This window comes from Salmo salar, chromosome ssa27 (assembly GCF_905237065.1).
Source record: "Salmo salar chromosome ssa27, Ssal_v3.1, whole genome shotgun sequence".
NCBI classification, from domain to species: domain Eukaryota; kingdom Metazoa; phylum Chordata; class Actinopteri; order Salmoniformes; family Salmonidae; genus Salmo; species Salmo salar.
In genome coordinates, this window is record NC_059468.1 from 11,886,944 (window position 1) to 11,902,473 (window position 15,530).

A 15,530-nucleotide genomic window follows, 5' to 3' on the forward strand; every position below is an offset into this window, starting at 1 on the left:
CCTAAGCACACAGACTAGACAATGCAAGAGTGGCTTTGGGATAAGTCTCTGGATGTCCTTGAGTGGCCCAGCCAGAGCCCGGACTTGAACCCGATCGAATATCTCTGGAAAGACCTGAAAATAGCTGTGTAGCAATGCTCCCCATCCAACCTGACAGAGCTTGAGAGGATCTGTAGAGAAGAATGGGAGAAACTCCCCAAATACAGGTGTGCCAAGTGTGTAGCGTCATACCCAAGAAGACTCAGGGCTGTAATCACAGCAAAAGGTGCATCAACAAAGTACTGAGTAAACAGTCTGAATACTTATGTAAATAAGGTTTTTCTGTTGTTTGTTTTTTTTCTAAGTTTGCAAAAATTTCAAAAAAACTGTTTTTATGGGCTATTGTGTGTAGATTGATGAGGGGAAAAAACGATTTAATCAATTTTAGAATAAGGCTGTAGCGTAACAAAATGTGAAAAGTGAAGGGATCTGAATACTTTCCAAATGTATTGAAAGTTTTGTTCAAATCAAAATGGATGTGGTCAAAATGTGATTGAAATTGAATGGAACGACCCTACAGCTCTGCCTGTACAGTAGCACTCACATCTGTACCCATGAAGTGCTTTGAGCGGCTGGTCATGGCTCACATCAGCACCATCATCTATGAAACCCTAGACCCACTCCAATTCGCATACCGCCCCAACAGATCCACAGATGACGTAACCTCTATTGCACTCCACACTGCCCTTTCCTACCTGGACAAAAGGAATACCTATGGTAGAATGCTGTTAATTGACTACAGCTCAGCGTTCAACACCATAGTGCCCTCAAAGCTCATCACTAAGCTAAGGGACTAAACACCTCCCTCTGCAACTGGATTCTGGACTTCCTGACGGGCCGCCCCCAGGTGGTAAGGATAGGCAACAACACATCCTATATGGAGAAGGTCAGAGACCTGGCAGTGTGGTGCCATGACAACAACCTCTCCCTCAACGTGATCAAGACAAAGGATATCATTGTGGTCCAAACACACCAAGACAGTCGGGAAGAGGGCACGACAAAGGCTATTCCCTTCAGAAGACTAAAAAGGCATATGGCATATGTCCTCAAAAGGTTCTACAGCTGCACCTTCGAGAGCATCCTGACTGGTTGCATCACCGCCTGGTATGGCAACTGCTCGGCCTCCAACCACAAGGCGCTACAGAGGGTAGTGCGTACAGCCTAGTACATCACTGGGGCCAAGCTTCCTGCTATCCAGGACCTCTATACCAGGCGATGTCAGAAATTGTCAAAGACTCCAGCCACCCTAGTCATAGACTGTTCTCTCTGCTACTGCATGGCAAGCGGTACCGGAGTGCCAAGTATAGGTCAAAAAGGACTCTTAACAGCTTCTACCCACAAGCCATAAGACTGCTGAACAGCTAATCAAATGGATACCAGTACTATTTGCGTTGACCCCCCCTTTTTTTCCGTATTTTTTTACGGTGCTGCTACTCTTTGTTAATTATCTATGCAGTCACTTTACCAATAGCTACATGTACATAAACTCAGCAAAAAAAGAAACGTCCTCTCACTGTCAACTGCATTTATTTTCAGCAAACTTAACATGTGTAAATATTTGTATGAACATAACAAGATTCAACAACTGAGACACAAACTGAACAAGTTCCACAGACATGTGACTAACAGAAATTGAATAATGTGTCCCTGAACAAATGAGGTGTCAAAATCAAAATCAAAAGTCAGTGTCTGGTGTGGCCACCAGCTGCATTAACCTGTTATGGATAGGGGCAGTATTTTCACTGCCGGATAAAAAACGTACCCGATTTAATCTGATTATTACTCCTGCCCAGAAACTAGAATATGCATATAATTATTAGCTTTGGATAGAAAACACTCCAAAGTTTCTAAAACTGTTTGAATGGTGTCTGTGAGTATAACAGAACTAATTTGGCAGGCCAAAACCTGAGAAGATTCCTTACAGGAAGTGCGCTCTCTGACCATTTCTTGGCCTTCTACACTCTCTTTATTGAAAACTGAGGATCTCTGCTGTAACGTGACACTTCCTACGGCTCCCATAGGCTCTCAGAAGGCGGTAAAACGCTGAATGATGCCTTTGCAGGCCCAGGCTGAAAAACAGTAGCGCATTTAGATTGTGGTCAATCAGAGAACAATGAGACTGAGGCGCGTGCACGAGGCGACACCATGTTTTTATTCTTTCGTCTTTGAACGAAAACAACGACTCCCGGTCGGAATATTATCGCTTTTTTACAAGACAAATCGCATAAAAATTGATTTTAAACAGCGGTTGACATGCTTCGAAGTACGGTAATGGAATATTTTGACATTTTTTGTCACGAAACGCGTCGGGCGCGTAACCCTTCGTCACCCTTCGGATAGTGTCTTGAACGCACAACAAAATGGCGCTATTTGGATATAACTATGGATTATTTGGAACCAAACCAACATTTGTTATTGAAGTAGAAGTCCCGGGAGTGCATTCTGACGAAGAACAGCAAAGGTAATCCAATTTTTCTTATAGTAAATCTGAGTTTGGTGAGGGTCAAACATGGTGGGTGTCAAAATAGCTAGCCTGTGATGGCGAGCTATCTACTCAGAATATTGCAAAATGTGCTTTCACCGAAAAGCTATTTTAAAATCGGACACCTCGATTGCATAAAGGAGTTCTGTATCTTTAATTCTTAAAATAATTGTTATGTTTTTTGTGAACGTTTATCGTGAGTAATTTAGTAAATTCACCGGAAGTGTTCGGTGGGAATGCTAGTTCTGAACGTCACATGCTAATGTAAAAAGCTGTTTTTTGATATAAATATGAACTTGATTGAACAAAACATGCATGTATTGTATAACATAATGTCCTAGGCATGTCATCTGATGAAGATCATCAAAGGTTAGTGCTGCATTTAGCTGTGGTTTTGTTTTTTGTGACATTATATGCTAGCTTGAAAAATGGGTGTCTGATTATTTCTGGCTGGGTACTCTGCTGACATAATCTAATGTTTTGCTTTCGCTGTAAAGCCTTTTTGAAATCGGACAGTGTGGTTAGATAAAGGAGAGTCTTGTCTTTAAAATGGTGTAAAATAGTCATATGTTTGAAAAATTGAAGTTTTGGGATTTTTGAGGAATTTGTAATTCGCGCCACGCCTATCATTGGATATTGGAGCAGGTGTTCCGCTAGCGGAACGTCTAGATGTAAGAGGTTAATTAAGTACTGCAGTGCATCTCCTCCTCATGGACTGCACCAGATTTGCCGGTTCTTGCTGTGAGATGTTACCCCACTCTTCCACCAAGGTACCTGCAAGTTTCTAGGGGGAATGGCCCTAGCCCTCACCCTCCGATCCAACAGGTCCTAGACGTGCTCAATGGGATTGAGATCCCGGCTCTTCGCTGGCCATGGCAGAACACTGACATTCCTGTCTTGCAGGAAATCATGCACAGAACTAGCAGTATGGCTGGTGGCATTGTCATGCTGGAGGGTCATGTCAGGATGAGCCTGCAGGTAGGGTACCACATGAGGGAGGAGGATGTCTTCCATTTAACGCACAGTGTTGAGATTGCCTGCAATGACAACAAGCTCAGTCCGCCCCAGACCATGACGGACCCTCCACCTCCAAATCGATCCCGCTTCAGAGTACAGGCCTCGGTGTAACGCTCATTCCTTCAACGATTAATGCAAATCCAACCATCACCCCTGGGGAGACAAAACCGCAACTCGTCAGTGAAGAGAGCTTTTTGCCAGTCCTGTCTGGTCCCGCAACGGTGGGTTTGTGCCCATAGGCGACGTTGTTGCTGGTGATGTCTGGTGAGGACCTGCCTTACAACAGGCCTACAAGCCCTCAGTCCAGCCTCTCTCAGCCTATTGCGGACAGTCTAAGCACTGATGGAGGGATTGTGCATTCCTGGTGTAACTCGGACAGTTGTTGTTGCCATCCTGTACCTGTCCCGCAGGTGTGATGTTCGGATGTACCGATCCTGTGCAGGTGTTGTTACACGTGGTCTGCCACTGCGAGGATGATCAGCTGTCCGTCCTGTCTCCCTGTAGCGCTGTCTTAGGCATCTCACATAAATTGCAATTTATTGCCCTGGCCAAATCTGCAGTCCTCATGCCTCCTTGCAGGATGCCTAAGGCACGTTCACGCAGATGAGCAGGGACCCTGGGTATCTTTCTTTTGGTGTTTTCCAGAGTCAGTAGAAAGGCCTCTTTAGTGTCCTAAGTTTTCATAACTGTGACCTTAATTGCCTACCGTCTGTAAGCTGTTAGTGTCTTAACGACCATTCCACAGGTGCATGTTCATTAATTGTTTATGGTTCATTGAACGAGCATGGGAGACAGTGTTTATACCCTTTACAATGAAGCTCTGTGATGTGATTTGGATTTTTATGAATGATCTTTGAATGACAAGGTACTGAAAAAGGGACATTTCTTTTTTTGCTGAGTTTATTACCTCAATTACCTATTTTTCTTAAAACTGCATTGTTGGTTAAGAGCTTGTAAGTAACCATTTCACGGTAAGGTGAATACCTGTTGTATTCAGCACATGTGACAAATTAAATCTGATTTGATGTTATACTCAGATGCATGAGTTTATGGGAGTTTTGCTCTGTGTGTGAGACGATTTGCCTCTGTACTCAAGTTGAGGGAACTTTGCTATTGGACAATTTATTATTTGAAACAAGTTAAGTATTTTTGTCAACAGTTTTTTCCATAACTTTTCATAATTTGTATATTTTGTCAATAACCTCAGGATACAGTCTTTATCATCACCTGCTGCATTGAAAATGTTACACCTAGATCATCTGACGTGGTCTGAACTGTTGCTGCTCCACACCAATAGGCTGCCGGGCACAGGGAAGACAGCTGGAGATAGGCGGTCATTTTATGTTAGCGCAAAATGCATTTAGAAATCGATGTTCCGAAAAAAACCAGTATTAACCGCTTTATTGGATCCAATCACATTAATGCTGAGGGGGAACTAAGGAAAGAGATAAGATTAAGATGTAAAAGCTGAGGTAAGTAAACAGGAGTGGATGTTTTCCTGTAGTATGAAGTGAGTGGGCCAGAAGAGGGACATAATATGAAAGGTGGGTGGTGGAAAAAAAGACAAGTGCTTCAAAATGAAGAAAAACATGAGATAAAAAAGATGAAAGGTTGTTGCAAGTGGTGTTTCATCAGTCTATTGTTTTTCTCTTTCAGGTGTCACAGGCTCAACTGGCAAGGTACAGCAATACACCTATGGGAGGGGACATGGACACATTTCAAACACATTTCAAATGTGTTCTCGCTCTCCGTTTGTGTCATAGCACTGTGCTCACAGCACCGTCACGCTTTTCTTACTTTATGTAACAGTGTTGGTTATCAGGTGTCTTTTCTCTGCGATGGCGATGAGCACTGGAGCACTGCTCTGTGACTGGTTCAGCTCCGCCACGGACACAGGAGACATGGGGTGAGTGATGATGACAGAGAATATGGTGCTGCATGCGGCCAGCAAACACAGCAGGCAGACAGTTTTCTCCCTTATCCTTATCCACGCACCAGGCATTACTGACCATGTCAGCCATCGCTTTTTTCTTCTACCCGTGACTGGGATTATTTTTGTGTGATATTTCCTTCCTTCCTTGTCTGAAGGAGAGTGCTTTCCTTGTCGGCAGCAGTAGGAGTGTGCTGCTTCACTGCTGCAGAATATAATACAGTACAGATACAATCTATGTGATTCCATTATAAAACATTTTGGAACAGCTACAGTATGGCTTTCTCTTTCAAATAAAACTTGCTGTGTTACAATGAGGCTTCCCAATTACTATTACGGTATATCCTACGCTGTTTTGCTGTGTCATGGTAAGCACATTCTAAGATGGCCAAGATTGAACAGATACCCTCAGAGAACTCTGATGCTCTCACAGAAACATTCTGACAAGTGATAGCCCATAAACCTTGGTGTCCTGGCCTCATTTATGGAGGAAGGAACTTGGAGTTTTCTGCAGTGCCATGGCATGATCTGAAAGAATGATCACGCCTTTCAGGGAGTTGGATGGTGGCAAAGGTGAAGTTTTGCAATGGTCCAGAAATCACACGTCTGGTGATGAGGCCAGGCTTGAGGAAACACAGAGCAGGAAACTAAACAGGACAGAGGATACTGGGTAAAGAATGGGTGGAAGTGACATGAGAGTTTCACGGCGGCCTCCTACTGGGGCACGCCAAAGGGAAAAGAAAGAAACTCATCATCAAAAGAAAACATACGGAGATTGGGGGCATGCCAAGACACTCAAAACAAGAAGTGAGGAAGCAGGCAAAATGTCAATTTTTAGATGTTTGTTATTATGGAGAATGACCCCTGTAACTGAACCCTATGTTTTCATGTAGGCTATCAGCTATGTGAGGTTCAGATCAAGGTTCAGAGACAATATGCTAAGAGAATGCTCACTGGTGTCATGATGTCCGTAAACGCTGAATAAATACTTACAAATGTAATTGTTCTAATCACTCAAGGAAGTAGTTACAGTCTCCAGAAGGAACTTTCTCAAAATAATCTGAAAACGAATAGACCAAGAATCTTTTCAAACCTCAAGATCTGTGGCCTTGGGTGCATTTTTTCCTAGTCATAGCTGATGTTCCTCAACTGCATGCTCTGTGCCTCAAGTTCTTTCCTCAAGTTCTTTAGTGCTTTCGATTTTCCATTGAGCATTCAAAGTCTGTCACTCAAAAGCTTAGTCATTTAACTTAATGAACACATCGCCTGCCTCACTCTCTCTCTCCAGGGACCTATCATCGCTATCGCCTTCCACGAAGCAGCAAAGTTTGCCAGCAAAGTATTTTAAAGCTTCCTTTCATATGTAAACACTGAGGGTGTGTAAATAGCATCTTCGTGTCCCTCTGCGTAACTGAACCTCCCTCCCGACTCCTTCCTGTTGACACCTGTTCTCGCTTTGTTGGTGGGGATCTTGAGGCGGAATGATTACGCTCCTAATCAAACAGATGACATACTGTGAGTAATCTGGTGTCAGATTCATGACACGCTGCATGGAAGTGAAATCAAAGCCTTCTTTTTAGCTCCCCCTACACGCTCCCTCTTCGGTTCCCAAACAAACATCTCAGTGATCAATGAAGATGGAGTGCATCGTCTGGGAAGGAGGGAAAGGAGGGAAAGGAGGAGTGGAGAACAGGCTGTTCAAAGCCCAAAATGAGTCTGTGACTGGTACCGCTGTCATATTTGAAAGGATGGGAAAAAATAGGAATGATGGGGAAGGAGGAGAAGGATGCTGGTGGTGGAGCCAACTCCTTCTTGTCTCGAAAGAACACAAGCTCCTCTGGTGAGGCGGTGGCTGACGAGTCATTTCCACGGCCCTGAGAAAGCTATTGTGTGTCACAGAGAGAGGAAGTGTGGGGGAGAAAAGAAAGGACACGTGGATATGTGAAGCCAAACACCTGAAGCAGTCAGTGCCTCAATGCAGGGTCACACCGGTTATGTGGAGCTGGAACCTTGAACGTTTAGTTAGATGACAATCAAACTGCAGACTTCAAATTTGATTCAACTCACACGTTTAATATCTAATTAATTCTGACTCTGATCAGCTTGTCCAAACAATGTATAGGCAATGCACAAAGCTATCACTTGTCTTGGCTATTTGTTGACATTATTTTGGAATGAAATTACTCAATCGAGTCATTGCATGGATCAGTAATTAGTGATTAATTGCATGAATGAGTTGTAGCCCTCAAGCTTACAAATGGGTCTGCTTCAGTATGACTCAGTCATAAACCATATGTCCATGAGGCTTAACGTTGAATGCCATGTTCTCTCCCGAAGTAATGGGCTAGCTTGTGAGAAGGACAGCACTCCACCCCACTCCTCCATCTTATTCCCAATTACAGTGAGGGAAAAAAGTATTTGATCCCCTGCTGATTTTGTATGTTTGCCCACTGACAAAGAAATGATCAGTCTATAATTTTAATGGTAGGTTTATTTGAACAGTGAGAGACAGAATAACAACAAAAAAATCCTGAAAAACACATGTCAAAAATGTTATAAATTGATTTGCATTTTAATGAGGGAAATAAGTATTTGACCCCTCTACAAAACATGACTTAGTACTTGGTGGCAAAACCCTTGTTGGCAATCACAGATGTCAGACATTTCTTGTAGTTGGCCACCAGGTTTGCACACATCTCAGGAGGGATTTTGTCCCACTCCTCTTTGCAGATCTTCTCCAAGTCATTAAGGTTTCGAGGCTGACGTTTGGCAACTCGAACCTTCAGCTCCCTCCACAGATTTTCTATGCGATTAAGGTCTGGAGACTGGCTAGGCCACTCCAGGACCTTGTGCTTCTTCTTGAGCCACTCCTTTGTTGCCTTGGCCATGCGTTTTGGATCAATGTCATGCTGGAATACCCATCCACGACCCATTTTCAATGCCCTGGCTGAGGGAAGGAGGTTCTCACCCAAGATTTGACGGTACATGGCCCCGTCCATCGACCCTTTGATGTGGTGAAGTTGTCCTGTGCCCTTAGCTTAAAAACACCCCCAAAGCATAATGTTTCCACCTCCATGTTTGACGGTGGGGATGGTGTTCTTGGGGTCATAGGCAGCATTCTTCCTCCTCCAAACATGGCGAGTTGAGTTGATGCCAAAGAGCTCCATTTTGGTCTCATCTGGCCACAACACTTCACTCAGTTGTCCTCTGAATCATTCAGATGTTCGTTGGCAAACTTCAGACGGGCATGTATATGTGCTTTCTTGAGCAGGGGGACCTTGCAGGCGCTGCAGGATTTCAGTCCTTCATGGCGTAGTGTGTTACCAATTGTTTTCTTGGCGACTATGGTCCCAGCTGCCTTGAGATCATTGACAAGATCCTCCCGTGTAGTTCTGGGCTGATTCTTCACCGTTCTCATGATCAGTGCAACTCCACGAGGTGAGATCTTGCATGGAGCCCCAGGCCGAGGGAGATTGACAGTTCTTTTGTGTTTCTTCCATTTGTGAATAATCGCACCAACTGTTGTCACCTTCTCACCAACCTGCTTGGCGATGGTCTTGTAGCCCATTCCAGCCTTGTGTAGGTCTACAATCTTGTCCCTGACATCCTTGGAGAGCTCTTTGGTCTTGGCCATGGTGGAGAGTTTGGAATCTGATTGATTGATTGCTTCTGTGGACAGGTGTCTTTTATACAGGTAAAAAGCTGAGATTAGGAGCACTCCCTTTAAGGGTGTGCTCCTAATCTCAGCTCGTTACCTGAATAAAAGACACCTGGGAGCCAGAAATCTTTCTGATTGAGAGGGGGTCAAATACTTATTTCCCTCATTAAAATGCAAATCAATTCATAACATTTTTGCCATGCGTTTTTCTGGATTTTTTTGTTGTTATTCTGTCTCTCACTGTTCAAATAAACCTACCATTAAAATTATAGACTGATCATTTCTTTGTCAGTGGGCAAACGTAGAAAATCAGCAGAGGATCAAATACTTTTTTCCCTCACTGTAATTACGGCCATTAAAAATTCCTTTTGTTGTTGTTTTTTTAGATAAAGATGTGGCAATTAGGGGAAATATCAGGCTAAAGAGCTCAGAGATCTTTATTTGTCTCCCTCATCCCCTAAAAATATTCTTAGGCAGGGGTAAACAAGCAGACTTAGCGTTTAAACTCTTCCATAAATGCTTTCGTATCCTTGCATTGTTTGTTTAGTTAAATGGTATTCTCTACGCTCACAGGAGGACTGCTGGCCTCTTTCCAGTCACCTGCAGGTGTGTTTGCATGAGTCATAGTAAGAGTTGTTTCGCATGGAGATGCAGCACTGGTTGCTGAAGTTAAAGTAGGCTTGCCGGCAGCCTTTTCTAAAATAATAAGGACTTTGCTGTTTGTTGGCCTGGATGGACTGGCAAGCCATATCGAATTGGGAAGAAGGAGAGGGAAATGGGCTGTTTAGCCTTAACAGCTGTTTTCAGCAAAGAGCTACCAGCACACACACACCCACACACACACACACACACACACACAAACACTAACACACACACACACCTCGTCTGTCTCCCCCTTTTCCTCACGCTCAGGCTGTAGCCTTTGTGGTGTGAAATGGCATTTACCAGGATGTAGATGACATTTACACACAGGCTAGTTTGAGATTCTCCACACTTTCTAGAAAATCCCTTTCTGTGTGTGCAGGCAGGCAGAGGAGCATGTCAGTAATGCTTCGTCTGTCAGAGCTGCCTCATGGAGAACCATGCCTACGATTAATGGGGATATTATTTGCGCCATATTCCTCTAGGGGGATGAAGATGTAGCTCTTCGAACGTTACCGGACTGTTTGCAAAGGGCTGCAAAATGATGTCATCACGTGGTTGTGTATACTATGGCTTCCTTGCCACCTCTTTGATCAGTCGTATGGAGAGAACTGATGCGACATTTACAAACATATTTTGAACCAAACTGACAAGTATATAGGATGGTACGTCACAACTGTTTCCTCTATTGTGTCCTAAAGGAATCATTACCAAAGTGACAAAATATGTTGTTGAAACATTTGCTAGATCAAAACCATCTGAGAATGTTAAGGAAACATTCAGCAATGTGGGGCCCCACTGGGCACACACTGGTTGAATCGACGTTGTTCCCACGTCATTTCAATGACATTACATTAAACCAAACGTGGAATAGATATTGAATTGATGCCTGTGTCAAGTGGGGCTAGACTGGTTCAGATTCCGTGTTTATTTACTCAGCCCAACAGCAGTAGTTTGACAGAGCAGAGCTAATTAAAATAGAACCACTGCATCATAATGTTCCTCCAGTCACTCACGACTGTTGGGGCTGGCAGGAAGTGTTGTTGAGAGGGTTTGCATAACGAAGGAGGTGCTGAGAGGAGTGTGAGTATAACTGAGATTCTTTTGGGGAGTGTAACGTGCGTACTTTACTGATCATAGGGGGATTCATCTGCCATACGGAGATGAACGCACTTGCACACAAACATGCCTTCTCGAAAACATCGCACACACACACGCGCGCGTGTATCTTCTCCGTCATTCCCCTGCTCCTCGTACACACACACAATCCTCAACAGCCCCTGTTGTTGGGTGGGTTCAGTACTGTGTCTTTATGCTAAGGAATTGCACATCTGGCTATCAGCTGTAGTTCCCTTTGCAAAAAAAGCTATTTTCCTCGTTCTCATCTCCCCTCTGCCCTGGCAGCCTCTCAGGTTAACGGCTGGTCCTGATTCCTGAAACAGAAGTGCTGTACGTGGCAGGTCTGCTGTGACCACATCTACTCTCCCACACACACACATGCAGACCAGCTGTCACTCACTCTGTGTCTGGGAGAGAAAGTGTTAGTCCGAGTGTGAAAAGAGAGACAGAGAGAAAGGCTTAATGCAGTAAGAAAGACAGTGAGAGGGAGTAGGGGGGGGTTTAGGGTTTCCGTGTCTCTGTATCAATCTCTACAGTCCACCTTGACCATTATCTTGACCCGCCATCCTCTTTCAGATTCCCTGACAGTTGAGCTAGAGAGTGGGGAGGGTGGTGCTACAGTACATTCTAACCCAGAGGATGAACACAAGCAGAGGACAGTGCAAAGGCGCTAGAAAAACTTAATGGGAAAAGTAACCTGGCCAAAGCTAACAGATTAACTCACATGTCCTCCTCTGTGGGTTGCTAGGCACAGCTGGCCAAAGAGACAGCGTTGCTAAGAGGAGACTATACCACCCGGATAGTGGATCCACTCCAGATCAATTTAATTCAATTCAAGGGGCTTCATTGGCACGGAAAACACATGTTAACATTGCCAAAGCAAGATCATCTGTCAATGAGATCTGTCATCACATAAACCTGTGAACAAGGAAATATACTGTACCCACATCCCACTGGTTCAAGTGCAGAACAGGAAAAATGGACTCTTGAAAATTGGGAATGGAATCAATCGTATGTGTGATTCAAAATGTATAGCATCATTTGTTTAATTCACATCATAGCATGTCCATTGTTTTTTGCCCGAGTTATATGTGAGTCACTTCACTTCATAGTCACTTCAAACAGACTTGAGGGGGTGTCTTGCAGGCAAAAAAAAAAGAAAAAAAGAAGACAAATCCGACATGAAGACAGCGTATGAATAATAACGCTACAAGGATGTGTGAGGTCAATACCCTGTTGGTATGGAGGAGTTCAAACAACGGAGAGAAAAAATGGTGCAAAACAGAGCCATGAAGTTTCTGTGATTTGTGCATAGTTTCATCACTTCTTCGCCTTGGTCACATTGCTGCTTAGCAGATGCCAACATCTTCATATAATGCCTTTATTTACACTGTAGCAAGACTGGGGAGGAATCATTACAGACTACGGAGGCTCAAGAAGTGCAGCCTAATAGTTCTTTCTCTTGGAGCCAAGTGGGCAAGTGGCCAGAACTCTGATGCAGGATCAGTTTTTGAGGCTTGAACTCTTTTGTGTAATATTACAGTATTGGTGTGACAAACAGACCTAGCATCAGCGGTAGAGGCGCACTACACCCCTGCTTTCAGTCTGATAAAAGTCCATGGCGCGTTCTAAAGAGCTAAAGTGGCCCCTGGTGGACTTTCTATAGACAGTATAGACACTGAAGCACATACTGTTGGGACCACAGTGGCCGTGCTCTAAAGTCAAATCAACTTAACACTTGAATCTGAGGTAAGCAAAATATGTCAACTGATACTGAAACAGCTGGTTGTCTACTGATGACACAGCACATTGGATAGGCTCAATTGAATCATGCTAAATACCGGGAAGAAATGACAGGGAGAAGTGAAAGTGTGCTCAGACCTAGATGGCTACTGACATCTACTGATAGAAGCACACTGTAATACGATGTGTAACTGCACAAGGGTGAGTGAAACGAAATGTAGACCCAGCAATAGGACATCTTCACACACAGCGGGGAGACTTCCTGCACACAGAAATCAACAACACATGCAGCGTGTCGAGAGAGAGAGAGAGAGGGTGCAAATGATGAAGGGACAATAGTGGTAGTCTTGGCAGATTTGAATTCTGTTGAGTTCTGTTGTTGTTTATAGCTGAAAGCAGGAAGTTGCCAAACTGTGGATGATGATGTCATATTCCTGAGTCTACCGGTAATGTGACAAATGTTAACGCAATACAACATTCAAGTAATGCACCTATGAGCTAAGCAATCACAAAATGTTTGGGGGGAAAAGCCTGGCAATAGCCCCAGGTGCTCAACACAGGAGTCACTAAAACAGTATTTCTACTTGAGTTTGATCTAATTAACTGATAGTGGAGAAGAAAGAGGAAACTGCTTACATTGCACTTCCTGTCTGTTGCCATGGCACCCGGTGTCATTGCATGCATACAGAACAGACTTTACACACTTGACTTTTTTTTAGATGTATTTGACAGAGATAATGTCAAATTTGACAGAGATAATGCCTGGGGTGTTGCACAACATATTATCAACCCTTTCTGCAAATGTACTACATTTAGCCAAAAGGCTTACTTCTTTTTGATGGAATATTCGGAATGTTTGCCGACATCGTGTTTGCCAACAAAAACACATGATCATAGGGCATCAAGCTATTGGTTCAGGGCCTTTGTTGAAGTAATTACATGCTGATACTTTCCTATACATGACTGCCCCCTGGTGTATAGTTTAGGAACCCACTCCATCAGGTGTCAGTAGCCTGCAAAAAAAGGCATCATTTCAGAAAAATAAACGGTTGCCTAACGTGCAGAAGAGGTGTGTCTCAATAGCGTTAAATGTGTTCCTCTCCTCGCCTCGTTTCATTCATCTGCAATGACATGAAAGTGTTGCAGAAGTGAAGGCAACTTTCTAACGACGTCCATTGCAATTGCGTTTTACGTCTCCTGTGTGTTTAGGTCAGATGAAGGTAGAGAAAGCCTCTCTTCCTCTTTCCTATGTCTGGCAATGTTTATTATTCATGCCTAAACCGGTCTCAGGATTGTTTTATTAAGCAGCTTAATGAAAAAGGTTTGTAAGGAATACAACCAAAGTGACAACAGTTGAAGGGATCTCGATCCATGGTGCCTAACGACCTGTATCCCAAAAGCCTGGGCCTTGGTTAAAGGCAGTGCAACACAAAAAAAAAATATATATATATTTATATATACTGCTCAAAAAAATAAAGGGAACACTTAAACAACACATCCTAGATCTGAATGAAAGAAAAAATCTTATTAAATACTTTTTTCTTTACATAGTTGAATGTGCTGACAACAAAATCACACAAAAATAATCAATGGAAATCCAATTTATCAACCCATGGAGGTCTGGATTTGGAGTCACACTCAAAATTAAAGTGGAAAACCACACTACAGGCTGATCCAACTTTGATGTAATGTCCTTAAAACAAGTCAAAATGAGGCTCAGTAGTGTATGTGACCTCCACGTGCCTGTATGACCTCCCTACAACGCCTGGGCATGCTCCTGATGAGGTGGCGGATGGTCTCCTGAGGGATCTCCCCCCAGACCTGGACTAAAGCATCCGCCAACTCCTGGACAGTCTGTGGTGCAACGTGGCATTGGTGGATGGAGCGAGACATGATGTCCCAGATGTGCTCAATTGGATTCAGGTCTGGGGAACGGGGGGGCCAGTCCATAGCATCAATGCCTTCCTCTTGCAGGAACTGCTGACACACTCCAGCCACATGAGGTCTAGCATTGTCTTGCATTAGGAGGAACCCAGGGCCAACCGCACCAGCATATGGTCTCACAAGGGGTCTGAGGATCTCATCTCGTTACCTAATGGCAGTCAGGCTACCTCTGGCGAGCACATGGAGGGCTGTGTGGCCCCCCAAAGAAATGCCACCCCACACCATGACTGACCCACCGCCAAACCGGTCATGCTGGAGGATGTTGCAGGCAGCAGAACGTTCTCCACGGCCTCTCCAGACTCTGTCACGTCTGTCACGTGCTCAGTGTGCTTTCATCTGTGACGAGCACAGGGCGCCAGTGGCGAATTTGCCAATCTTGGTGTTCTCTGGCAAATGCCAAATGTCCTGCACAGTGTTGGGCTGTAAGCACAACCCCCACCTGTGGACGTCGGGCCCTCATACCACCCTCATGGAGTCTGTTTCTGACCGTTTGAGCACACACATGCACATTTGTGGCCTGCTAGAGGTCATTTTGCAGGGCTCTGGCAGTGCTCCTCCTGCTCCTCCTTGCACAAAGGCGGAGGTAGCGGTCCTGCTGCTGGGTTGTTGCCCTCCTACAGCCTCCTCCACGTCTCCGATTGTACTGGCCTGTCTCCTGGTAGCGCCTCCATGCTCTGGACACTACGCTGACAGACACAGCAAACCTTCTTGCCACAGCTCGCATTGATGTGCCATCCTGGATGAGCTGCACTACCTGAGCCACTTGTGTGGGTTGTAGACTCCGTCTCATGCTACCACTAGAGTGATAGCACCGCCAGAATTCAAAAGTGACCAAAACATCAGCCAGGAAGCATAGGAACTGAGAAGTGGTCTGTGGTCCCCACCTGCAGTAGCACTCCTTTATTGGGGGTGTCTTGCTAATTGCCTATAATTTCCACCTGTTGTCTATTCCCTTT